The following is a 25,852-nucleotide window of genomic DNA, read 5'->3' on the forward strand; positions in this document are numbered from 1 at the left end:
CGGGGCCACGCCCACTTTTCCAAAAAAATTACGTCCACATATGCCCCTCCCTAATGCGATCCCTTGTGCCAAATTTCACTTTAATATCTTTATTTATGGCTTAGTTATGACACTTTATAGGTTTTCGGTTTCCGCCATTTTGTGGACGTGGCAGTGGGCCGATTTTGCCCATCTTCGAACATAACATTCTTATGGAGCCAAGGAATACGTGTACCAAGTTTCATCATGATATCTCAATTTTTACTCAAGTTACAGCTTGCACGGACGGACGGACGGACAGACAGACATCCGGATTTCGACTCTACTCGTCACCCTGATCACTTTGGTATATATAACCCTATATCTGACTCTTTTAATTTTAGGACTTACAAACAACCGTTATGTGAACAAAACTATAATACTCTCCTTAGCAACATTGTTGCGAGAGTATAAAAATTTTAGCAGCGAAAAATGTTGATGTTGATCTTATTAACTACCAGATACAACAATTATTACCAGGTGATTTAATGTCATTTAAGTCTATCGATGCTACTGTAGAAGAAAACGAGACAGCGAATTTCCCAACTGAATTTTTAAATTCTTTAGACATATCAGGAATGCCACCACACAATCTACGATTGTAAATTGGATCACCGATTATTCTACTGCGTATTTAAGCCCTCCTAAACTATGCAACGGCACGCGTTTGGTGATCAAAAGAATTACTGGAAACGGTCTTGAAGCAACTATTTTGACAGGAAAGTTTAAAAGAGACCATTAACTGTGATTTATTACGATTAAAGACATTTAGAGTATATATATCAAATAAAAATATTTAAAGTATTTATTAAATATGTTATAAAAATGTTATGTTAATTTGTGTTAAATTTTGTCTTTCAAATCCTTCTTGAATCACTCAGCCACAGCAACGCGTGGCCGGGTCTGCTAGTGTATATACATATATATGTCTTGTACATATACTATATGTCTGCCTCTTGTCACTTCGTTTTTCGTTCTTTTATTGTTTGCACTACTGTATATCTCCGTTATTTTTGTGTTTTACGTAATATGTATTATTAGCACTCTCTGCATCCACGATACTTCCCTTTTCCTTTTGCTTAGGTAAATATATGTAAGTGTTAGCACTCCACTTAACTGTACATGCATATATGTATACTTATTCGTATATATATGTATAGTATATATATTGCTTTCTATTTGGTTTTTATATTATGTTTAAATTTTTCTGTTTCATATATACATATATTTGCGTTTATATTTGGCCACTGTATTTTTTCAAGTATTTACGTAAGTATTAAATGCTTTTCCCGCCACTTTTTATTTTCACTCTAGTTTTATGTTTTATAATTCTTTTTCTTTTATTTAGGTATCACTATCACTGCACAACTTGATCACTTCCATTATGTAGCATATGTATGAATGTATATATGTATGTATATCTATATGTATTTTTAGTAAACTAATATTATTATTATTTTTTTTTATTTCTTTGCTTTAGGTGATGCTTCCCACTACACTTTACCGAATATCGAAAACCGAACGATTGACAAGCAATTAGAAACGATAATAGTTAATTAAAACGAAAACGAAAATCAAATAAAATATATTCTTAGCTCACACACTTAGTCCTCGGGCGCCATAAAAATTCTCAAGCGTTTTTGAGAAGCGAAAATATAACTTGGGAATGCGCGAATAAAATCAAGAAGCCTAATTGCCTGTCACGAAAATTGCGATAAAAAATTAAAATGCGTCCGGTATATCCAACGGTTCAATTACAAGAGCATCTTTATTTCATTTTTTTTAGTTGCTTAGCCTAAATCTTAAAAGTAACGGCTTAAACTAGTGGTAATGCTAATAAGTATTAAAAAAAGGGGTAAGTATAATAATTTTCAACTTTCGTTAAATATTGTAAAAGATTACGTTGAAGTAAGTAAGGTGAGTAATATTTTAGTATTACAAATGTATTATTAAGGTAAGTATACAATAATAATGTAATTCAATATTTTATAATTTTTATAATTCAATTTTCTTAATTTTAGTTTTAGGTTTAAATATATATATCTTGTAGTTTGACGCAACACCGGCCACCTTGACAAGATCAGATTCCTTCAATATCCGGTGGAAGCACGGCCAGTTTGTGGATGAGACGCTGAATCGTGCCCGTCTTGGTTGCTACGTCTGCGACTGGCACCTTGCCATCTTGCCCTTCGACGGTTGCGACGACGCGCCCTAGTACCCACTGTTGTGGCGGCACGTTGTCGTTGTGGACGAGAACGAGGTCGTTGAGCTGCATATTGCGTTTGGGGTGCAGCCACTTGTTGCGCTCCTGAAGGCCCGTCAGGTATACTTTGGACCACTGTCGCGTGAACAGCAAACAAGTTGCCATCTCTTGCAACAACGAACTGGGTCCACTGGCACCTTCTCTGGGGGTAATGCCCGCAGGGAGCATCATATTACTTAATAGATGCGCTGGTGTTAACTCCTCGCCGTCGTTGGGATCTTGGCTCAGAGGTACTAGGGGGCGAGAATTGAGGATGGCCTCTACTTCAGCCAACACTACTTACTAACTCCTCTGCTGTGAGTAGCGCGTTGCCGGTGACGCGAACGATGTGGTGTTTGGCGGACTTCACCGCGGCTTCCCATAATCCGCCGAATCCGCCGAAGTGCGGCGCTCGCGGTGGTATAAAGATGACGCTGCACCCTTCGTCTGCTGCAAATCTCTCTAGTTCTGGACCCATTGCTAGAAACGCCTTCTTCAATTCGCGCAGCTTGCAATCGGCGTCGACGAAATTGGTGGCGTTGTCGCTGAATATCTTCGTCGGCATTCCTCGGCGTCCAATGAACCTTTTTAGGGCGAGAATAAATGAATTAGAAGACAGGTCCGAAACTAGTTCTAAATGTACTGCTTTGGATGTAAAGCAAACGAAAACTGCAATATATATTTTTACGGGTGGTCGACCGCGTATTTTTAACGTTGTGTATATCGGACCACAAAAATCTACGCTACATATAAGAAAGGGCCGTAGTGCTCGAAGTCTTTCGACTGGCAAATTTCCCATTATTTGGTTTTGCAACTTCTGCTTGTAATGAAAACAATGTATACAGTTTCTTACGGTTGTACTGAAAGCTTCTCGGGCATTAATTAGCCATATGCGTTCTCGAACAAGGGCAACCAACGCTTCAGCCCCAGCGCGGTGATTTCGAATATGCAGAAACCGTAAATACGTTATAGTGAGTGCGAACTTTTATTTAATAAAAGCGGAAATTTGGCATCGTATGGGAGAGGTGCATTTAATAGGCGACCTCCTACTCGGATTAATTTGATTGACAGCGGCATATCCGAGCACTCATGCAAAAACGGGTTGAGTTTTTGCACGTTTGCGGGTAGGGTGGTACCTTTACACAATTTTTGAATGACGTCCGAAAATTCTGAATGTTGGACCACTTGTGCAATTTTTAGAAAACTCAAGTTTAGCTTCGGACGTCAGATCCTGTCCCATGGAGGATTTTGGTGGTCGTCTTAACCATCGTAATATGTATGCGACCACACTAAGCAATTATTCATGAGAAGAGAATTTTGTAATAACGTCCTATATGGAATTTTTCTAAGGTGGGGTTGGATGGAGTTATGTGTAGAAGTTCACGCAAGTGAGGAAAGTTCTCTGATCGCCATTCACTTGGGAGTGGCTAGAAACGATTCTGTTACATATGACTCAAGCAGCTCAGGACTTTCGGCCTTTGACCAAGTATCCTCTGGGTAGACTAAAAATATCCGTTCGAAGTCGAGCTAAAAAGAGAAGGCGCAACATCCCCTACATAAGGTTGTGCACTGGGCTTGGGATCCGCCACGTAAAAAGCGCTTCCAATGAAAGAATAGCAACTGCCTCGGATGAAAGACCCCCCTTTTGACAGAGATGTGTAGGTCCTTGCGACACTTACCACAGTGGACATATAAAGGAGCGCTAGTTCGTTATGGGATTCGCGGTAGAAGAGAGATTCCGTCGCCGCGTACTGTCATTCACTTCGGTGGATGAAGGTCTAGCCACAATTCGCACCAAAGTGAGGTTCTTCAACACATCGCAGATTCGCCCCCACGCACCAAAGGAAGAGAAGGACGATCTGACCAAAGATGCCTTCTATGAGCGCTTGGAGCGCGCTTATGAGAGCTGCCCCGCCACGATGTCAAAATCGTGCTTGGCGATTTTAACGCCAGGGTGGGCAAAGAAGGTATCTTTGCCATTACGGTCGGTAAATTCAGCCTCCACCATGAAACATCCCCAAATGGGTTGAGGCTGATCGACTTCGCCGAGGCCCGAAATATGGTTATCTGTAGTACTAGATTCCAGCATAAGAAGATTCATCAAGCTACCTGGCTGTCTCCGGATCGAAAAACTACCAACCAGATCGATCATGTTGTGATAGACGGAAGACACGTCTCCAGTGTTTTAGATGTGCGTGCGCTCCGAGGTCCTAACATCGCCTCGGACCACTATCTTGTTGCAGCTAAGATTCGCACCCGCCTCTGTGCAGCAAAAAACGCACGCCAACAAACACAAGGAAGGTTCGACGTCGAGAAGCTGCAATCACAACAGACAGCCGCACGATTCTTTACTCGGCTTGCACTCCTGCTCTCTGAGAGCACTCGTCAACAACTCGGTATAAGGGAACTGTGGGACGGCATTTCAAACTCCTTACGTACAGCTGCAACCGAAACCATTGGTTTTCGGAAAGTGCAAAAGAACAGCTGGTATAACGAGGAGTGTCGTCTCGCAGCGGAGAGAAAACAGGCTGCCTACCTCGCAATGTTACGATCGACCACAACACGTGCGGGATGGGATAGATACCGACAGTTGAAGAGGGAAGCGAGACACATTTGTAGACAGAAAAAGAAGGAGGCCGAAATGGGTGAGTACGAAGAGCTTGATAAGCTGGCCGACATGGGTAATGCTCGAAAATTCTACGAAAAAATGCGGCGGCTTACAGAAGGTTTCAAGACCGGAGCATACTCTTGTAGAACCCCCAAAGGTGATCTAGTGACCGATGCCCAGAGCATACTTAAATTATGAAGGCAACATTTCTCCAGCATGCTAAATGGCAGTGAACGCACAACGCAAGGAGAAGGCGAACCCGATTCCCCAATCGATAACGATGGAGCAGACGTTCCATTACCCGACCATGAAGAAGTTCGAATAGCAATTGCCCGCCTCAAGAACAACAAAGCGGCAGGGGCCGACGGACTACCGGCCGAGCTATTCAAACACGGCGGCGAAGAACTAATAGGGAGCATGCATCAGCTTCTTTGTAAAATATGGTCGGACGAGAGCATGCCCAACGATTGGAATTTAAGTGTGTGCTATGCCCAATCCATAAGAAAGGAGACCCCACAATCTGCGCCAACTACCGTGGGATTAGCCTCCTCAACATCGCATATAAGGTTCTATCGAGCGAATTGTGTGAAAGATTAAAGCCTACCGTCAACAAACTGATTGGACCTTATCAGTGTGGCTTCAGACCTGGAAAATCAACAACCGACCAGATATTCACCATGCACCAAATCTTGGAAAAGACCCGTGAAAGGAGAATCGACACACACCACCTCTTCGTCGATTTCAAAGCTGCTTTCGACAGCACGAAAAGGAGCTGCCTTTATTCCGCGATGTCTGAATTTCGTATCCCCGCAAAACTAATACGGCTGTGTAAACTGACGTTGAGTAACACGAAAAGCTCCGTCAGAATCGGGAAGGACCTCTCCGAGACGTTCGATACCAAACGAGGTTTCAGACAAGGCGACTCCCTATCGTGCGATTTCTTCAACCTGCTTCTGGAGAAAATAGTTCGAGCTGCAGAACTAAATAGAGAAGGTACCACCTCTTATAAGAGTGTACAGCTGCTGGCGTATGCCGATGATATTGATATCATCGGCCTCAACACCCGCGCCGTTAGTTCTGCTTTCTCCAGACTGGACAAGGAAGCAAAAGAAATGGGTCTGGCAGTGAACGAGGGCAAGCCGAAATATCTCCTGTCATCGAACAAACAGTCATCGCACTCGCGACTTGGCACTCACGTCACTGTTGACAGTCAATTCCTTTGAAGTTGTAGATAATTTCGTCTATCTTGGAACCAGCGTAAACACCACCAACAATGTCAGCCTAGAAATCCAACGCAGGATTGCTCTTGCCAACAGGTGCTACTTCGGACTGAGTAGGCAATTGAAAAGTAAAGTCCTCTCTCGACGAACAAAAGCTAAACTCTATAAGTCACTCATAATTCCCGTCCTGCTATATGCTGCAGAGGCTTGGACGATGTCAACAACTAACGTCGACGTTGCGAGTTTTCGAGAGAAAAGTTCTGCGAAAGATGTATGGTCCTTTGCGCGTTGGCCATAGCGAATATCGCATTCGATGGAACGATGAGCTGTACGAGATATACGATGACATTGACATAGTTCAGCGAATTAAAAGACAGCGGCTACGCTGGCTAGGTCATGTTGTCCGAATGGACGAAAACACTCCAGCTCTGAAAGTATTCGACGCTGTACCCGTCGGGGGAAAGCAGAGGAAGAGGAAGACTTCCACTCCGTTGGAAGGACCAGGTGGAGAAGGACCTGGCTACGCTTGGAATATCCAATAGGCGCCACGTAGCGAAAAGAAGAACGACTGGCGCGCTGTTGTTAACTCGGCTATAATCGCGTAAGCGGCGTCTACGCCAATTAAGAAGAAGAAGAAGTACTAGAGTCCAGCATAGAAAATACATCAAGCTACCTGGCTGTTTCCGGATCGAAAAGCCACCAACCAAATCAATCCTGTTGTGATCGACGGAAAATACGTATCCAGTGCTCTAGACGTGCGTACGCTCCGAGGTCCTAACATCGACTCGGACCACTATCTTCTTGCAGCCAAGATTCGCACCCGCCTCTCTGCAGCAAAAAACGCACGTCAATAAACACAAGGATGGTTCGACGTCGAGAAGCTGCAATCAAAACAGATAGCCGAACGATTTTTTACTCGACTTGCAATCATGCTCTGTGAGAGCACTCGTCAACAACTCGGTATAAGGAAACTGTGGGACGGCATCTTAAGTTCCTTATGTACAGCTGCAACCGAACAATTGGTTTTCGGAAAATTTAAAAGAACAGCTGGTACGACGAGGAGTGCCGGTCGCAGCGGTGAGAAAGCAGGCTGCCTACCTCGCAACGTTACGATCGACCACAACACGAGCAGAATGGGATAGATACTGAGAATTGAAGAGGGAAGCGAAACACATTTGTCGACAGAAAAATATAGAGAGACCGAAATGCGTGAGTATGTAGAGCTTGACAAGCTGGGCGACAGTATTAATGCTCGAAAATTCTACGAAAAGATGCGGCGGCTAACTGAAGGTTTCAAGACCGGAGTTTCTGCGAAAGATTTATGGTCCTTTGTGCATTGGCCACGGCGAATATGGCATTCGATGGAACGATGAGCTGTATGAGATATACGACGACATTGACATGGTTCAGCGAATTATAAAACAGCGGCTACGCTGGCTAGGTCGTGTTGACCGAATGGACGAAAACACTCCAGCTCTGAAAGTTTTCGACGCAGTACCCGAAGGACCTGGCTTCGCTTGGAATCTCAAATTGGCGCCACCTTGCGAAAAGAAGAACCGACTGGCACGTTGTTGTTTACTCGGCTATAACCCCGTTAGTGGTTTCCACGCCAGTATAGAAGAAGACTTTTACATATGAGATATTCCAAGTAAAAACAATACATAAAAATACACTGACGAAATTTTTGGTAGTCGAAAGAGTCCTTTTGTATTTCTTTTTCGCTTTAATGAACCAAATATGTACCATCTTGGTCGACCACTTTTTGCCATTTTTCCGCTAGAGACATTATTCCATCAGTGTAAAACTTTTCTGGTTTTTCTGCGACTAGTAATTTTCACTGCCAACTTTACTCCATTAAGGGAGTTCTGTATTGACCGAAACAAATGGTAGTCCGATGGTGCAAGGTCAGGGCCATGGGATGGATCCCAGCCAAGCTCTCCCAGTTTTTGCCGAGTCATCAAAAATGTGTGTGATCTAACGTTGTCCTGATGGAAGACGAAACTCTTTCTGTTGATCAGTTCTGGCCGTTTTTTCGACTGCTTGCTTCAATCTCATCATTTGTTGAGAGTAAAATATAGAGTCAATCATTCGCCCAGGCGGGAGCAGCTCATAGTAGATGATTCCTTTCCAACCCCACCAAACACTCAGCATAACCTTTCCTGGCTTTGCGGCCATTTGTTGAGCTTCACCACGCTTGGACCATGATCTTTTTTGCACATTATTACCGTATTTGATTCACTTTTCGTCTCCCGTTACCATTTGCTTTTGAAATGGTTTGATTTCATTTCGTTTCAGGTTCAGATTTTTGCAGATGTTAATGAAGTCGGTCCAGTGATGAGCGATATAGCGATTTTTCAATATCCGTGATTTCAGTGATTGCTATTTTTTAATCACTGTGATTTTATATTGCTATTGCGAAATAAAGCAACGAAAATATGAAAATATTAGTCCTCTACATTTATTTTTTAAGTTCTTCACATAAACTTTCATATTTGGTTTCAACCATTGCTGTTAAATTTGGATTACGATTAATAATCAATTAGATTAAATTTGAAAAGGAATGGTATTGATTACATAATTCTCTTTTTAACAATTCCTGATTGTTAATTAATTATGATTACAAATAATCCAAAAATAATTAAGATTAGATAGGATTACGAGAAAATAATCAAAAAAGTAATTGGCTACTTTCAAGGATTTTTTTTGATTATTTTCGATTATTTTTAAAAAAATTTGAAAGCTCATCATTTTATACTTACATTTCGTTTTGAAAAATTTGCATTGAAAATATTCTGAACAAATAAAACAAAATTACATAGTTTTCGTACATAAAATAAATTAGATTTACTTCAATAACAAAACAACCAATAACATTTTAGACCTTCCTAAATCAAATAAAAGGGAAAAATACGTGGGAAAATAATTATTTATTTATTTATTTATTTATAAAACGTGAAACAATAATAGATACAATTACTTTTCCACGAAAAAAGGAGCACTGGCTGCCAGGACCTTCGGCTCGCTGATGTAAATATAAAATGTATAGTTATTGCTTAATTAAGTCTTAGGTGTAAAAGTTAATAAAATGTTCTGTAGCTAATAGAAAAGTATTAAGAACAAAATAAATAATAAGTAATGGGAAGTTTATAAACATAATCATATTTGTGGTTTTAATCCTGTTTGTACTAAGAATGCTGATATTTTTGTTACGTTTTCGGAGGAACTCGTTTGTAACAGAGCAGACGGTATTTGGTCGTCGAAGATATTTTTTCTAATTGCTGCGAAATGTGGGCAGTCGTCGAGTAAATGGTAGGCTGTTAAAGCTAACGACGGGCAGTGTTGGCAAACTGGTGGACTAGAACGATTTAGAAGGTGCGCATGTGTGGCAATTGTGTGTCCTAGGCGTAATCGGATAAATGCTTTGATGTCGTTGCACCGGCAGCTGGCGGGATAGCTTGGTTTTATCCTGTTCGGGTTATTCGCAGTATATTGGTGCTGGATAGATCTCCAAGTCTCCATATGTGAGCTATATTGGAGCTGCGATATACACTTATACAAGTCTTTTTTCATAATATAGTCAAAAGTTATTAGTGGTTCTTTTGCTGCGAGTTTAGCCCGTTCGTCTGCCAGATTGTTTCCTTTTATGCCTGCATGTCCTGGAACCCACATTAGTTTCAAGCGATTGTTATTCTCGATTAATTTGCTCCGAATACAGGAAATTAAGTAGGACTTGTTGTTTGTATCTCAGCAACACCTTGACCCATTTCATTTTGATGCTTTGAGTTAGCACTGTTGCTACAATTGCAATATTTGCCTCAGGCTTCAACATGAAATATGGTTGGAACCTTTCTCTTAACCTCTGTTCCATTTTTAAAATAAGAGATGATAACTGTTGCAATTCCTGGGATCTGCATGGTATTAAAAATCCTGTAAGAATATTAATATAAATTTATACTTTAAAGAACCAAAATATGAAAATACCATAGTTAATGTTGCTTTCTCCTTGAAGAAAGTCCAGGGCCTTTGCAATTGGTTCCATTACCAAATTGTACATTTCCAGGTACTGTATGTCTCTTGCAGAAAACTGTGGCAAATTCAACTTATCACACAGATTATTTAATTTTTCTTTGTAGCAATGTAGTTTTTTAACTGCGTCATGCAATGAGTTCCAACGAGTAACAACGGGCGAAACCAATGATGATCCCAGGTGCCCTTCAATTATTTCCGACGACTTTGTCCACTTGCACTTCTTCCACAAGTTGTAGCATTTATCGAATGTCTAAAAAAATTAACATTAAACACATTTTCACAATTACAAAACGTTTTCTATTGCATTAAAAAAAATTGTTCCTTACATTTTTTCAATTTCAATGATTATTTTTTTGATGCAAAATAATACCATTTGTTCTGTGACTTACCATCTTATGCTGGATATATAGTGGCTGCTCAGTTTTTTGAATTTTATCGAAGTCGGTTGAATCAAGCAAATTCAGAGTAAGGCTGCAACATCTCTGATGTGTGGGCAACAAACTTTCATTATCAAAGACTGGCATTTCGTCATTAATTTCATCTTCGAAAAAGTCATTTCCCACACCATAATCTCTGAACGCTTTTACAAAATTTGAACCGTTGTCTGTAATGGTCAAGACAATGTTTGAGCTGTTCAAATCAAAGGCAGTGTTGATTTCAGTAATCATCTGCGCAATATTTTCCGCGGTGTGTGCTCCACAAATTCTTCTACATGCCAAAGCTGCCGATTTGTGTTCGAAATTGTCTGTAAGCCAATGACACGTATATCCAAGGAAGCTTCTATGATTTCCAGACCAAACATCTGCTGTAGTACAAAAATATTTAGAGCAAACCATGTTTTCTTTTACATTTTCCATCATGATGGTATATTTTGTTTCCAATTTCTTAGCCGCTGTTTGCCTACATATCACCTTCATACCTGTACTTTGAAAAAGATCTATAAAGGATTTCTTTTCCAGAATGGAAAGGGGCAATGAACAATCAATCATTGCATGTAACAGTTTACCATCGAACTCAGATTGCCAAAAGGGCTACCTGTTTTATAACTTGTGTATGTTTTAAAACATTCACTATGCTTGACTTGCAAATGTTTGATGAAATTTGAAGTCACTTCACCGCTTCCTCTCATCACTCGATGACATGCAACGCACTTAGCACAAGTTGTCTTATCGGAATAAGAAAAATTATAAATTCATAGTGTACTTTAATTTAAAAACTTTAAAACTAACTTTTTCCACTTCTGTGTAAAATTCTTCTTTGAAAATAATTTGTTGTGAATTCACACAGACTTTTTTTAGGGCCGGTCCTGATTCCGCACTTAATGAGCTCTTTCGTTTACTTCCAGTAGTATTAAAGTCCAGATCTTCAATACTGTCGTCTGCAGAAAAATCGGTTTCGGAAACATGAACAGACATTTAGACCTAAAAATAAATTTTATTATTAAAAGTTAACAACAATTATGTTTAATACTCACAATTACAATAGTTCATAATTAATGTTTTCCTTTTGCTAGTTAAACTCACACCCTTTTTTATGAATTAAAACGTGATTTCTTGGTGTCTTGCTACTTGATTTGGCACTCTTAAAATTACAACGCAGCTCAGTAGTAAAGCGAGTTAGTTATTATGTAGTACATATGTTTGTATGAATGTTCAATTGCACACTGGGGAACAGAAAGGAACGCATGTTTGCCTTTTTGAGACATTAGCAATTTTTTTCACGATACAATTTTCTGGATAGATTTTTATAAAAATGTAGTTCATCCTCTAAAAAATGTCATATGAATTACAGTTTAAAACTGTATACAAAATTTATGACAACTTACAAAATTTTCGAACAAATTTCAAAGACTTTAATAAGAGCGCTTATAATATTTTTGGGTATGCAGTTTTATAGTCCATTCAATACTGGTATAATAAAGAATCAACATCAAACTTTCAAAAAACCTATCGAAAAAAATGTATCATGAAAATCAATGCTAATACCTCAAGAAAGCAAATATGTTCGCGGTTTTGCTCCCCACTGTAAGTACATTCAAGCAAAAGAGTTACAAAACAAAGTGGCAAAATTCTAATGAGCACTTATGCTAGCAAAGGTGCATATGTTACATACATATGTGCAATATCTCTAGCTTATAAGGAAAAGCTAAGCCGACGATACATACGTAAGCATGCATAAGTTAAGTGTTAGTTTGTAAGTTTGTTTGTAAAATTGAACTAATGTTACTAAATTGGAGTTATTGAAATGCATTATTTAAGTGAGTACTCCCATTTGAGTAACAGTAATGCAATATTTAAGTGAGTACTATTTTTGGAGTTGTCAATCGATGGCAAACAAAATCTCACTGACCGTACTTTTGAAATGTTGGTATTAAAGAAAGCAAATAAAAAATAAATTATGTTTGCCTAATTTTAGTGCGGCATAATTACTCTCTCTACTCAAATATATGGTTTATTTTGAATACATTTCCTCATACTGCTTCAGCTTATATCGGGTGATTTTTTAAGAGCTTGATAACTTTTTCTAAAAAAAAAACGCATAAAATTTGCAAAATCTCATCGGTTCTTTATTTGAAACGTTAGATTGGTTCATGACATTTACTTTTTGAAGATAATTTCATTTAAATGTTGACCGCGGCTGCGTCTTGGGTGGTCCATTCGGAAAGTCCAATTTTGGGCAACTTTTTCGAGCATTTTCGGCCGGAATAGCCCGAATTTCTTCGGAAATGTTGTCTTCCAAAGCTGGAATAGTTGCTGGATTATTTCTGTAGACTTTAGACTTGACGTAGCCCCACAAAAAATAGTCTAAAGGCGTTAAATCGCATGATCTTGGTGGCCAACTGCCCATGCATCCCGAAAAATGCACTGTTTGGTGTGGTTTGTACGCTGGTGGAATCATTGGACCGTATTTTTTCAAAGATGCTGTTGGACGCAACGTTACGGTGAATGGCGATCGCTATCGTTCGATGCTAACAAACTTTTTGTTGCCAAAAATGGAAGAACTGAACTTGGTTGACATGTGGTTTCAACAAGATGGCGCTACATGCCACACAGCTCGCGATTCTATGGCCATTTTGAGGGAAAACTTCGGAGAACAATTCATCTCAAGAAATGGACCCGTAAGTTGGCCACCAAGATCATGCGATTTAACGCCTTTAGACTATTTTTTGTGGGGCTACGTCAAGTCTAAAGTCTACAGAAATAAGCCAGCAACTATTCCAGCTTTGGAAGACAACATTTCCGAAGAAATTCGGGCTATTCCGGGCGAAATGCTCGAAAAAGTTGCCCAAAATTGGACTTTCCGAATGGACCACCTAAGACGCAGCCGCGGTCAACATTTAAATGAAATTATCTTCAAAAAGTAAATGTCATGAACCAATCTAACGTTTCAAATAAAGAACCGATGAGATTTTGCAAATTTTATGCGTTTTTTTTTTTTAAAAGTTATCAAGCTCTTAAAAAATCACCCGATACATATAAATACGTAGTATTATTTTTATTCTTTAAGAAACAGTGTTATGTTATCGCTGAACATCAGTAGTAATAACAAAAAGTGAAAAAAAAACAACTAACATGAAACACTAGTGCTATAATTTCGAAAAATAAATAATAATCAAAAACAATCAAAAGTAATCTTTGAAAGTAGTCAAATTATTTTTCGATTACTTTTTATTATTTTTGATTATTTTTTCGAAATTTTTATTAATCTTGACTATTTTCCGATTATCTGTAATCGTAGTCAATTAGTAATCGTCCGAATCTGAAAATAATCGTAATATAATCATTACTTCACCTTTCAAAAAAAAAAATCTAATTACTAATTATTATGATTAGTAATCATTACTTAACAGCTTTGGTTTCAACAATAAATAAATTTAAAAGTTTCCTGAAGTATTTTAAACATCTGTTTACTTTTTAAACGACTAAACTTATATACCTAAAACATGTTTTAAACATTTGTATTTAGGCCTTTTCATCGTCCAAGCGGCCGTAGAAAATATTGGGCGGTAGTTCCATTGCTTATTTTGAATATGTTTCTTTAAATTGTTGGCGATGCTTTTTGACTTCATGTACCATTTCAAACATTTGTCATACTTCACTTATTTTCCTTGATAAATTTTCTGCCCTTAATAAAAAATCATATTAACGTTATACTTAAAAGTAAAAACCGTTGTGACGAAAATCGAATATGCGTATTTACCATACCAGCTAATTTTATGCTGGTGCTTTTGCGATGACAAGTGGCCCTATTAAACTGTACTGTTAAAAAATCGCAATTCCACAACTTCTTTGTGAACTGCTATCGCAATTCACAAAATCGAACTTCTATCACAGTTCACAAGTTGGAACTACTATAGCATTTCACAGAACTGCTATTTACAAAAAGTGATCGCAGTTGCGATTTACGATTTTTCAAACAGAGTGAACAAAACCGGTCTACCGGTGGGTAGTGAAATATCGCTCATCCCTAATTCGGTCCATTAAATTTTTCACAGACAATTCATGTTGGTAAGCAATCATCGAGCGATTTTTGTAATTTTTTTTTTATAACTGTCCCGAATTTAATCTTTTTTGGTTGAATGAAGCTTAAAGTCTCACCTTTCCAACACTATATCGTAAGTATGATGCAATGTGATTGGTAGCACTGGAGATATACGACTGCAAAACATCTACTGACAAAATTCGAAAAGACTTTTTCGACTACCCAATATTATCACAGATTTACCTAAACGCCAAGTATGTAATGACAGATAACGAATCAACATTCACGAACATATGAGCGAAACAAGTTTACGAAAAACTACAAATTGTACATATAGTAAGATCAACGTTTCATGCGGCAACCAACGGTCAAGTTGAGCGTACACATAGTACTCGAACTCGCTAGAGTCCTAGCACAGGAACATAACCAATTCACTCTGTCACAGGAGAGAAACCCGAAGACGTATTCTTCAAACGAGGAGGCTATCCTGACATTCAAAATAAAACTCGAAACAAATCAAAACAAAGTGCTTTCATACCAGAATAAAAATCACTTACAAAAAAGGTGACTTTATATACTCCGAAGAAAATATGCGAAACATACAAAAAAGAAGACGGAGGTGACACAATACTTTCAAGTTATACACAAACACAATATACGAGTGTAAGCATGCCAAGAATAATAATTTTATTTTTAACCTCCACCGCCCTCTGCGACGGTATAATTGATTTAAAGAGCAAAAATAATGTATGTATTGATACAAACCGTCTTGTATACGTGTATCATGGCACTTTATTTTTATATCATGTAGCAAACATTTCAAAAATATTATATTAACACCCTTTGAGAAAATAGTACGATCACAGGAAGTGTGCAGAATATGCGAAGAAAGCTATGAATTGTGGGATATACCGTAATTCTACATCGCAGTCCTTCAGCGTTTCCAATGCAGTAGTCGGTAACTTCTTGTCTTTTGACTTTTTCTTCTGCGCAAAATGGCACTGCCAGTGATCAAGTTCACCTATAAACTTTAAACGCCGCACGACGTTGTCATTATCCAAAGGGCCTATGAATCTATCTATCAAGCAGTCAATAAGATTTTCCATTTCTTTCGTTTTCAAAGCACATCCATCCAATAGTTCTCTTATAAAGCGCGTCTTCAAATCTTCGTCGATTTTATTCAACAGAGGAATGTACACTGAGACCCTTTAGTATTCTTCGCCAGTTCTCACGCAGAAATTTCCGCGTTTTGTCGACCGCAGATTCTCGGTTTTTCTTTGTCAACTTTTTGGTCTGCCGCCATTTTTTTGTGGATGGCTCGGAATGTTCCTCAGCTTTTTGTCTTCGATTTCGAAACGTTACATATCTGCTGCCTTTGACAGATCGACCGATTCTTTCTGAAGAATCACGCTGAGTGAATAAGTTAGAGATAAAATATCACATGGGTAAAAACTCCCAATTATAAATTGTAATTTGCACACAGCTGCAATGAGTATCGTTGCGTTTCCCGCTGTTTCCTTATTTTTCCAATTACTGATTTTTCTATGTCGGAAAACTTGGAGGATAAACCGCGAATGTATCAATCGAACAGATCACAGCTAGAGCTGAATTCAACATCCATTTCAAGTTCTCTATCAAGCCGCTTCGTTTAAAATTTAGCACTTTCAGTTACGGATATTATTTTCAGCGCTATCTTAGCATTATATATTATATTCAAAAATAGAAATAGTATTTAATTTGGGTCTGAAATAAAATGGCAAATTTCTGGATTATATTTCCGTTACTTTATATTTTTTCAGAATATATAGTATTACTAGGGGCGCGACAATCGCTCAAAAACAGTTTTGCACTGCAAACTTGTCATCCTTTGGCCTCCATTATTGTCTCAACGGGTGACTTGGATAACGCAGCCTATTTCATCCAGATATATAGTATAAATAGAACCAAATAAAATAAAGTCATTAACCGCTTACACTTCCCAGGAGCGTGGCAGTGGCCCTCTAAGGGGCATGGCGTTGCAAACGTGTCACCCTAGGGCAATCGCGCGAAAACCGCTTTGCATTGGCCGTCATTAGTGCCTAAACATTTGTCTTCGATCACGCGGCCTAACTAATTCAAGTATATAGAGAGAAGCAAATTTATTAGAGGCATTAATCGCTTACATAGTCCTAGCAGGGGCGTGGCAATCGCCCTAACACCGCTTTGCACTGCAAACGTGTCACCCGTTGGCCGCCATTAGTGATTAAACATTTGTTTTCGATCACGCGTCCTAATTAATTCAAGTACATAGAGAGAAACAAATTTATTAGAAACATTAATCGCTTACATAGTCCTACCCGGGCGTGGCAACCGCCCTAAAACCGATTTGCGCTGCAAACCACTTTGCAGCCACATTAGTATCTAACATTTTGACTTGGATCACGCGCTTAACTTATTCATATATCCAGCATAAACTCACCTGAAACCTCGAAATTAAGTAATTGTGGGCTCAGGGAAGTATTGACCTGATTCAACCCATTCTCGAGAGACAGAATTACTATTATCCGGAAATGGTACGCTCTGAATTTCAGTTGTATATCTGACAAATTGACCGACAATTTCTGTCAAAAGTATATTCACATATTTGGTAGCTAGGGGCTAAAACAGTGTTGGATGGATTCGGGCGATATTGGTCATAAAAATGTATTCCATTATATTAGTTGCTTTTTGATTTATGTATTGGAAAGTAAAATATTCAAATAGAATTGAAAATTATGCTCTATGGGAAGTACCCCGCCTAGTTCCGATTTCGCCCACTTTTGTACTATGATATCTTCTTTGCTGGTGTAGATACCGCTTACGCGATTATAGCCGTGTTAACAACAGCGCGCCAGTCGTTTCTTCTGTTCGCAACGTGGCGCCAATTGGAGAATCCAAGCGAAGGCAGGTCCTTCTCCACCTGGAATTTTCAATGGAGTGACTTATAGAGTTTGATTTTTGTTCGTCAAAAGAGGACTTAGATTCTCAATTGCCTACTTAATCCAAAGCAGCACCTGTTAGCAAGAGTTATTTTGCGTTAGATTTCGAGGCTGACATTATTGTTGGTGTTAATGTTGTTTCCAGGATAGACGAAGACAGGAGCCTAGTCCCGAGTGCGACGACCGTTTGTTTGATGTCAGGAGATATTTAGTTTTGCCATCTTTCGCTGCCAGACCCATTTTCTTTCCTTCCTTATAAAGTCTGGAGAAATCTACGGCGCGAGTGTTGAGGCAAATGATATCAATATCATCGGCATACGCTAGTAACCGTACACTCTTATAGAGAATTGTACCTGCTCGAATTATTTTCTCCACCAGCCGTCATCATTTATCAGTTCTTCGCCGCCCGGCTGGCAATCCATCGGCCCACTCTGCTTTGTTATTTTTCAGACGAGTAATTGCCATTCGAACTTTTTCATGGTCGGGCAATGAAACCTCTGCTCCATCGTCATCGATTGGGGAATCGGGTTCGATTTTCCTGGCGTTATGTTTTCACTGCCATTCAGCAGGCTAGAGAAGTGTTTTCTCTATAATTTAAGTATGCTCTGGGCATCGATGACTAGACCACATAATTGGGTTCTACAAGAGTATGCTCTGGTCTTGAAACCTTCTGTTAGCCGCCGCATTTTTTCGTAGAAGTTTTCGAGCATTATTCCTGTCGGCCAGCTTGTCAAGCTTCGATCTCACGCATTTCAGTCACTTTCTTTTTCTGTCTGCAAATGCATCTCGCTTCCTTCTTCAACTCTCGTATATATCCCATCCCGCACGGGTTGTTGTTGACTGTAAAGTTGCCAGGTAAGCAGTCTGCTTTCCCTCCGCTGCAAAACGGCACTCCTCGTCGTATCAGCTGTTCTCTTGCATTTTCTGAAAACCAATGGTTTCGGTTGCAGTTGTAGGTAAGGAGCTTGAAATGCCGTCCCACAGTTCCCTTATACCGAGCTGTTGATAAGTGTTCTCAAAGAGCAGGAGTGCAAGCCGAGTAGAAAATCGTTCGGCTATCGGTTGTGATGGCAGCTTCTCGACGTCGAACCTTACTTTTGTTTGTTGACGTGCGTTTTTTGCTGCACAAAGGCGGGTGCGAATCTTGGACTTTGAAGCGTACGCACAGATTAAGCACTGGAGACGTGTCTTCCGTCTATCACAACATGGTCGGTCTGGATGGTTGCTTTTCGATTCGGAGACATCCAGATAGCTTGTCTAAACCTGTTACTCTCTATTACTACAGACAACCATATTTCGGGACCCGGCGAAGTCGAACAGCCTCAACCCATTTGGGGATGTTTCCTCGTGGAGGCTGAATTTACCGACTATGTTGCCAAGGATACCTTCCTTTCCAGCCCTGGCGTTAAAGTTGCCAAGCAGGATTTTGACATCGTGGTGGGGGCAGCTCTAATAGGTGCGCTCCAAGACCTCATTGAAGACATCTTTGGTCACATCGTCCTTCTCTTCCGTCGGGGTGTGGGCGAAAATCAGCGATATGTTGAAGAACTTCGGTTTGATTCGGATTGTGGCTAGACGTTATCCACTGGGGTGAATGACAGTACTCAGCGACGGAATCTCTCTCCCCCTACGAACCTCACACCTAATTTTCGCTCCTTTATACGGCCACTTTAGTAAATGCCACAAGAACCTACTCGTCTCAGTCCATGTCCCGTCCATCGCATTTCTGGACTGTGGTGATGTCAGCCTTCACTCTACCAAGGACATCAACCAGCCGGGCAGCGGAACCCAATTAAGGAACCGTACATTCCAGGCGAATGTCTTCAAATCGTAATCCTTAATTCGTTTGCCATGGTCGTCATCTAAAGAGGGGTCTCTTATCCGAGTCTGTCGATTAGTTTTCATTGGTAGTGTTTTTTACGTCGCCGGTCCCAAAACCAGAGCACAACCCTGTGGAAGGAATGTTTCGCCTTCTCACTTTAGCTCGCCTTTAAACGGATGTTCTTTGGCTACCCAGAAGATACTTGGTCTAGGACCAGAAGTCGTGAGCTGTTTGAAGCACATGTAGTGAAATAGTTTCTGGCCGCTTCCAAGTGAGTGGCAATCAGAGAACTTTCTTCACTTGCGTGAACTTCTACACATGACTCCATTCTCTCACTATGATATAGGAATATGAAAAGAATGTCAGGTATCAAATTCAGTCGGAATCGGTAAGTCGGGTGCCGAGAAAGGTGATTTCACCAAAAAGTGGGCGGTGCCTCGTCCATCGTCCAATTTCCACACAGGCTCCCATAAAACCCTTCCGAACCATCTCAGAAGTAAAACTTAATGTCTCTGTCGTATTTAGTTATTGATTTATTGCGCTATTAATAGTTTGGACAGTACCGTTATATAGGGAGTGAGCGGGATAATCTTCCGATTTCATCTATTTTCACACTGTTGGTAGCAGTTCTTATAATATTTGCGCTCAGCAAATGTGCTTCACTAGCTTAGGAGATATGTACATTAAATTTATAAGCGGACGGGACCACGGCCACATTTTAAAATTTTTTTATCCACAAATTCTCCTTGCTACCGTGATCCATTAAGCCAAATAAGAGTTTTATATCTTAATTTAGTTTATATGTAGTTATGGTATTTTATAAGTTTTCGGTTAACTGGGTTTCGTAGGCGTGGCAGTGGTCCGACTACGCCTATTTACGAACTCGTTTCATCAAGATGTCTCAATTTTTGCTCAAGTTATAGCTTGCAAGAACCGACGGACGGAGAGGCAGACAGACAATCACCCGTATTTGAACTCGTCTCGCCATTTTGTTCACTTATATTTGTATAACCCTAAATGTATCTCGGTTAACTTTAGGTGATACATGCAACCGTTAAGTGAACAAAACTATTATACCCTTAAGCAAAATATTCCAAACGTATAAAAATTATAATAGTTATAATTTTGAGTAAAGTGTCTAATAGAAAATTAATTATAATTAACGATTTGTACCAATCATTGTCAAAATTAAGCCGCAAGTACAATCCCTTGGATTCTTAGATACACTATACGGGTACCGATTGGAGAGTCTCCAATTCCGAAAAAAGAGGGCGAGCAAAAATCAAACTATTCATTCTATAACGGAAAAATAAAGCACAATGATACAACCGCAAAATTGAAATTAAATCAAAGACAGATGCTTTATTATAGAAATAAAGGCCGTGAAAAACGATCATTCCATGAAAATCAAACGGTTTATGAAACAGGAAATAAATTTCAAGGAAAGCGCTAGGGTCACTCGCGCTTCTCGCGGCAACTCGAGCTCGTCGTCTGCAATGGGTGATGATTTGGCTCCAAGAACGTCATTCACTGGAAGGGAGTCGGTGAAGGTGTTAATATATCCACTGTTAATGGCGGTGAGTGCCTGTAGGAAGTTATTTGCGTCCGAAGTCCGGTCGGCGTACTGTTCGATGTCGTCGACGTAGTTAAAGAATGACCTCTTCGATGGATGGTGTTCGATGGAACACATCAAGAGGTATCCCGTCGTGGTCCGGAGTGCAGTATTTTGGCAAGTCTGGAGTTCCCTCATCTGCGTACCACTGCATCCAGGCGACCATATTGATGCTGCGTAATTGAGGACCGGCCGGCCGATTGCCTCGTATGTTGCCAACAAAGTTTTTTTTGTCTTTTCCGCATGTGCTGCCGGCTAGAGACTTGAGGATTTTGTTGCGGCTCTGTACCTTGGCGAGAATCGCGGTGGTACGGAAAATCAAGGAGACTATCAAAAGTTACGCCTAAAACCTTAGGATTATTGACAGTCGGAATTTTGACGCCACCGACTGCAATACTAAGCTCAAGTCTATACACCTTCGTCCAGTTCGTAAATATGTTCGCTGTGGATATTGTTGGGGAAAGTGTTAGGTTCCGTGCAGTGAGGAAACAAGAAAGGTCGGAGAGATGGCTGTTTACTTTTGAACACATACCATCGATTCCCTTCCCCGACGTCAATTTCGTGCAATCATAAGCGTACGAAATTGTGGAAACCCCCTCTGGTGGCTGTGGGAGTTTCTAAATATAGAAGTTAAACAGTAGCGGGGAGAGGACACCACCCTGCGCAACCACCTGTTTAATTCTTCTCAGTTTAGATGTTTCATCTCGTAATAGTACGAATGATTGTCGACCGCTCAGGTAGTTCATGGTCCACCTCTTTAACCCTAAAGGAAGCGTGGTTTTCTCAATGTCCTGCAGTAGCGTTCTGTGACTGACTGTGTCAAAAGCTTTTGACAATGTCCAACGCTACGAGGATCGTTCTCTCACAGGGTGGTTTCTGGCTAAGGCCACGAACTATCTGTGCGTTTATGACGCCAAGTGCTGTGGTGGTGCTGAACACTTTTCGGAATCCATGCTGGTGGTTCGCTAAGCTCAGGTGGTGAGTGAAGGTCGGGAGTAGCAAGGCCTCAAGTGTCTTCACTACTAGGGAGAGGAGAGTTATCGGACGATAGGACTCTCCTTTGTTGGCGGGTTTCCCAGGTTTCAGTAGACAGACCACTCTTCCGACTTTCCACACATCGGGTATTTGAAAAGTGGTCAGCGAAAGATTGAGAATCTTGGTAAGATAGCTTACTCCCGTCGAGCCTAGTTCTTTAGCATAAGAATGTTGATTCCATCAGGGCCAATGGATTTGGAAGACTTAAATTTTTTGATGACATTCTCAACCTCCCCATCGTATCCCCCGTTTGGCATTTTGCGCAGCCGTCGGTGAGGGATGACTATTAAATTGAACGTCAACTCGGTCGTCCTGTCTCTTCGGATTAGACATAGCCTTGATAGAAGCCCAAAGCTTACTCACATCGGTGGAGAGGTTGCAGGACTTCAGGTGCTCTATCCATTTCGTCCGCTTATGATGGTTTACCAATCCCCGAAACTCCAAATTGAGATCCCTTATTCAGGGATGGCGTTAAAGGTGCTCTCAGTAAATTCTGTGAAGCCGACCCAGTTAGCTTTGTTTAAGTTAACGAAGGTGCGGTTGTCCACAGAAACAAGATCGGGAGGTTTCTCGATCGAGATAATTATGGGCAGATGGTCTGATGCGAGAGTAAGCATAGGTCGCCAGGTTATGGTATTTATCAGACCACCACTAGCAGTGGTAATATCGGGCGAGCTATTACAGGTGCCCATAACTCTGGTGGGGGCTTCGTCATTCATTGTGCAGAATGTCGAATCGTCAATCTGTTCCGCCAGCTCCATCCCCCTACGATCATTTGACAGGCAGGAATGCCAAAGATCGTGGTGCGCGTTAAAGTCGCCTAGTACCAAACGGTTTTCACCACGAAGTGGCGCGCCTATATTCGGGTGATATCCTGTAAGGCAACATGTACCTGGGGGGATGTATATGTTAAATATTTCGAGCTCGACATCGCCTGACCGGATAGCTATACCCCGACATTCTAGGGTTGTACCCTTGCGGTCGATGTCTTCATTGATTAGACGATACTGCACGGTGTTGCGCAATATGAAGGCTAGGCCACCACCATTATCTCGCTCGCGATCTTTACGTATTATGTTGAAACCTGCACAACTCAGAAGATCTGAGCGGCTGTTTTGTTTGGTTTCTTGGACCGCAGCTATCGATACGCGTTCCCGATTCATAAGTGCAACTATCTCCTCGATCTTGCTCTGGAGTCCGTTGCAGTTGAATTGAAGTAAACAGGTTTGTCGCGGGTGTCCGTGGGTGATCCTGTGGGTGAAGGGATGGCGTATAGGTGGGGTTTGTTGCTGCTGTAGAACTCGCAGGGGCGGTTGTCGCACTATGGTGTTGATTGGCGACGCCACTGTTGTGTGTTGCGAGGGCAGACTCTTGCAGTATTGGACAACGTACGACTCAATCCACTCACCTGGTGAGCAGACCGGAATACGCCGGGAAGTGACACCAGAATTGCACTTAACTGATGTGACGTTCCGACGTGTGACGGGCTGACACACGGAACAGACTGTGCGAGGAACCAGGAGTTGCTGATTGCTTCTCGCACGAGGATTGGAGCGGGATGAAGGTTGGGCGGGACAAGTCAGAGTGGGATCTTTGTTGCCTGTTTGAGCTCCTGGGGACCGTGGAGGTCCTCTGTTGGGTGAGTAGCGGTGCAGCGCGTGAACTATGTGCAGATTGCACAGCCGTAGAGGCTAGTGTCGCAGTATTGCGTAGGCAACATGGGGCCACGTAACTCGTGGTCCACTCCCTGTGTGTCTAACGGCCTGAGAAGGTCTAAAGATGGCTCCATTCATTGCATCCCGGGGATACCCGAATAAGGGAGTTCAATTTGGAGATTAGGCGATTGGTAAACCGTCATAAGCGGACGTAATGGATAGAGCACCTGAAGTCCTGCAAGCTCTCCACCGATGTGAGTAAGCTTTGGGCTACTATCAAGGCTTTGTCTAACCGGAAGAGACAAGACGACCGAGTTGAAGTTCAATGCAATGGTCATGCCTTTTCGGACCCGAAGAAGTGCGCGAACTATGTTAGCCGGCAGTTTACACTGCACCCTTCGGTAGACAAAACCAAGCGATGTGTTAACCGAAGGCTGCGCAAAATGCCAAACGACCGCGCGCCACTTACTTGTACCGATGAGGAGGTTCAGAATGTTATCAAAATATTCTAAATCCATTGGCCCAGATGGAATTAACATGCTAATGCCAAAGCATCTAGGCTCGACGCGAGTAAGCCATCTCACCAAGGTGCTCAACCCTTCCCTGACCACTCTTCAAATACCCGATGTGTGGAAAGTCGGAAGAGTGGTCCGACTACTGAAACCTGGGAAGCCCGTAAACAAAGGGGAATCTTATCGTCCGATGACTCTCGTCTCCCCAGTAGTGAAGACACTTGAGGCCTTGCTACTCCCGACCTTCACTCACCACCTGAGCCTAGTCAACCACCAGCATGGATTCCGAAAAGTGCACAGCACCACCACAGCAGTTAGCGTCATAAACGCTCAGATAGTTCGTGGTCCTAACCAGAAACCACCCTGCGAGAGAACGATCCTCGTAGCGTTGGACTTGTCAAAAGATTTTGACACAGTCAACCACACAACGCTATTGCAGGACATTGAGAAAACCACGGTTCCTCCAGGGTTGAACTTAATATTGAAGTCGATGGCGTGAAAATTCCGACTGTCAATAACCTTAAGATTTTAGGTGTAACCTTCGATAGTCTATGCTACTTCACTCCACACACGACCGCGATGATCGCCTAGGTACAAAAGCCGCAACAAAATCCTCAAGTCGCTAGCCGGCAGCACATGGGGTAAAGACAAAGAAACGTTGTTGGCAACATACTAGGCAATCGGCCGGCCGGTCCTCAACTACGCAACACCTATATGGTCGCCTGGATGCAGTGGTACGCAGATGAGGAAACTCGCGATCTGTCAAAATACTGCGATCCGGACCACGACGGGATGCCTTTTGTTGTCTCCCATCGAACACCTACACAGTGAAGTGCTTATGCTCCCAGTTAAGGAGCATAATGAACTCCTCTTCAAGCAGTTCCTGCTAGGATGTTTTCGTAGAAATCAGCCTTGCAGCCACCTGCTTGGTCATAAAGAGGTCTTTCCTTAACTACGTCGACGACGTCGTACAGTACGCCGACTGGACTTCGGTCGCAACTGACCTCCGACGAGTACTGACCGCCATTCACAGTGGAGATATTAACACCTTCACCGACTCCCTTCCCGTGAATTTCGTTCTTGGAGTCAAACTACCACCAACGCAGACGAAGAGCTCGAGTTGCCGCGAGAAACGCGAATGACCCTAGCGCAGCTTCGTTCTGGATATTTAACTCCTACTTACCCAGAATAGACCCACACATACCCAATGTATGTCCTGCAAGCAATGAATCTCCGCATGACACTGGCCACCTGTTTGCATGCCCTACCAAACCCACTCATCTAACACCCTTTTCCCTTTGCTCCGACCTCGTCGAAACAGCACGTTTCCTGGGCCTCTCGTTAAATGACGTCGACGACAACACAGATAACCCTTACCATCCTAACGGGGATAGAGAAACTGTTATAACAACAACAACAACATGGCTCCATCCATTGCATGTATTACACAACTCTCCTTCAAGACATTGCTCTAATGACGACAAACATAAATTAACACTTATCGATCCAAACTGGGTTAAATCACCGAAAACACAGCCCTTGTTATATGTTATTGGTCCATAAGTGGGCGACGCCACATCCATTTCCAATTTTTAAAAAAAGCCTGGGTGCAGCTTCCTTCTGCCATTTCTTCAGTAAAATTTAGTGTTTCTGACGTTTT

The 25,852-nt window shown here is 41.4% G+C and overlaps 1 long non-coding RNA gene across 2 annotated transcripts; it reads right to left on the reverse strand.

Moving 5' to 3' along the window:
* Positions 1-15,342: 15,342 nt before the first annotated feature.
* Positions 15,343-24,677, reverse strand: LOC126765780 (uncharacterized). 2 transcript variants are annotated; one of them, XR_007668573.1, is made up of 5 exons: positions 17,058-24,677; positions 16,762-16,868; positions 16,573-16,704; positions 16,414-16,510; positions 15,343-16,342 (listed from the first exon to the last, which is right to left on the reverse strand). It is a non-coding gene; the product is annotated as an uncharacterized LOC126765780 (long non-coding RNA). The 2 variants fall into 2 exon arrangements; XR_007668572.1 differs by having other exon boundaries at positions 16,573-16,708.
* Positions 24,678-25,852: the final 1,175 nt, after the last annotated feature.

The sequence above is a fragment of the Bactrocera neohumeralis genome, unplaced genomic scaffold (assembly GCF_024586455.1).
Source record: "Bactrocera neohumeralis isolate Rockhampton unplaced genomic scaffold, APGP_CSIRO_Bneo_wtdbg2-racon-allhic-juicebox.fasta_v2 cluster11, whole genome shotgun sequence".
NCBI lineage: Eukaryota > Metazoa > Arthropoda > Insecta > Diptera > Tephritidae > Bactrocera > Bactrocera neohumeralis.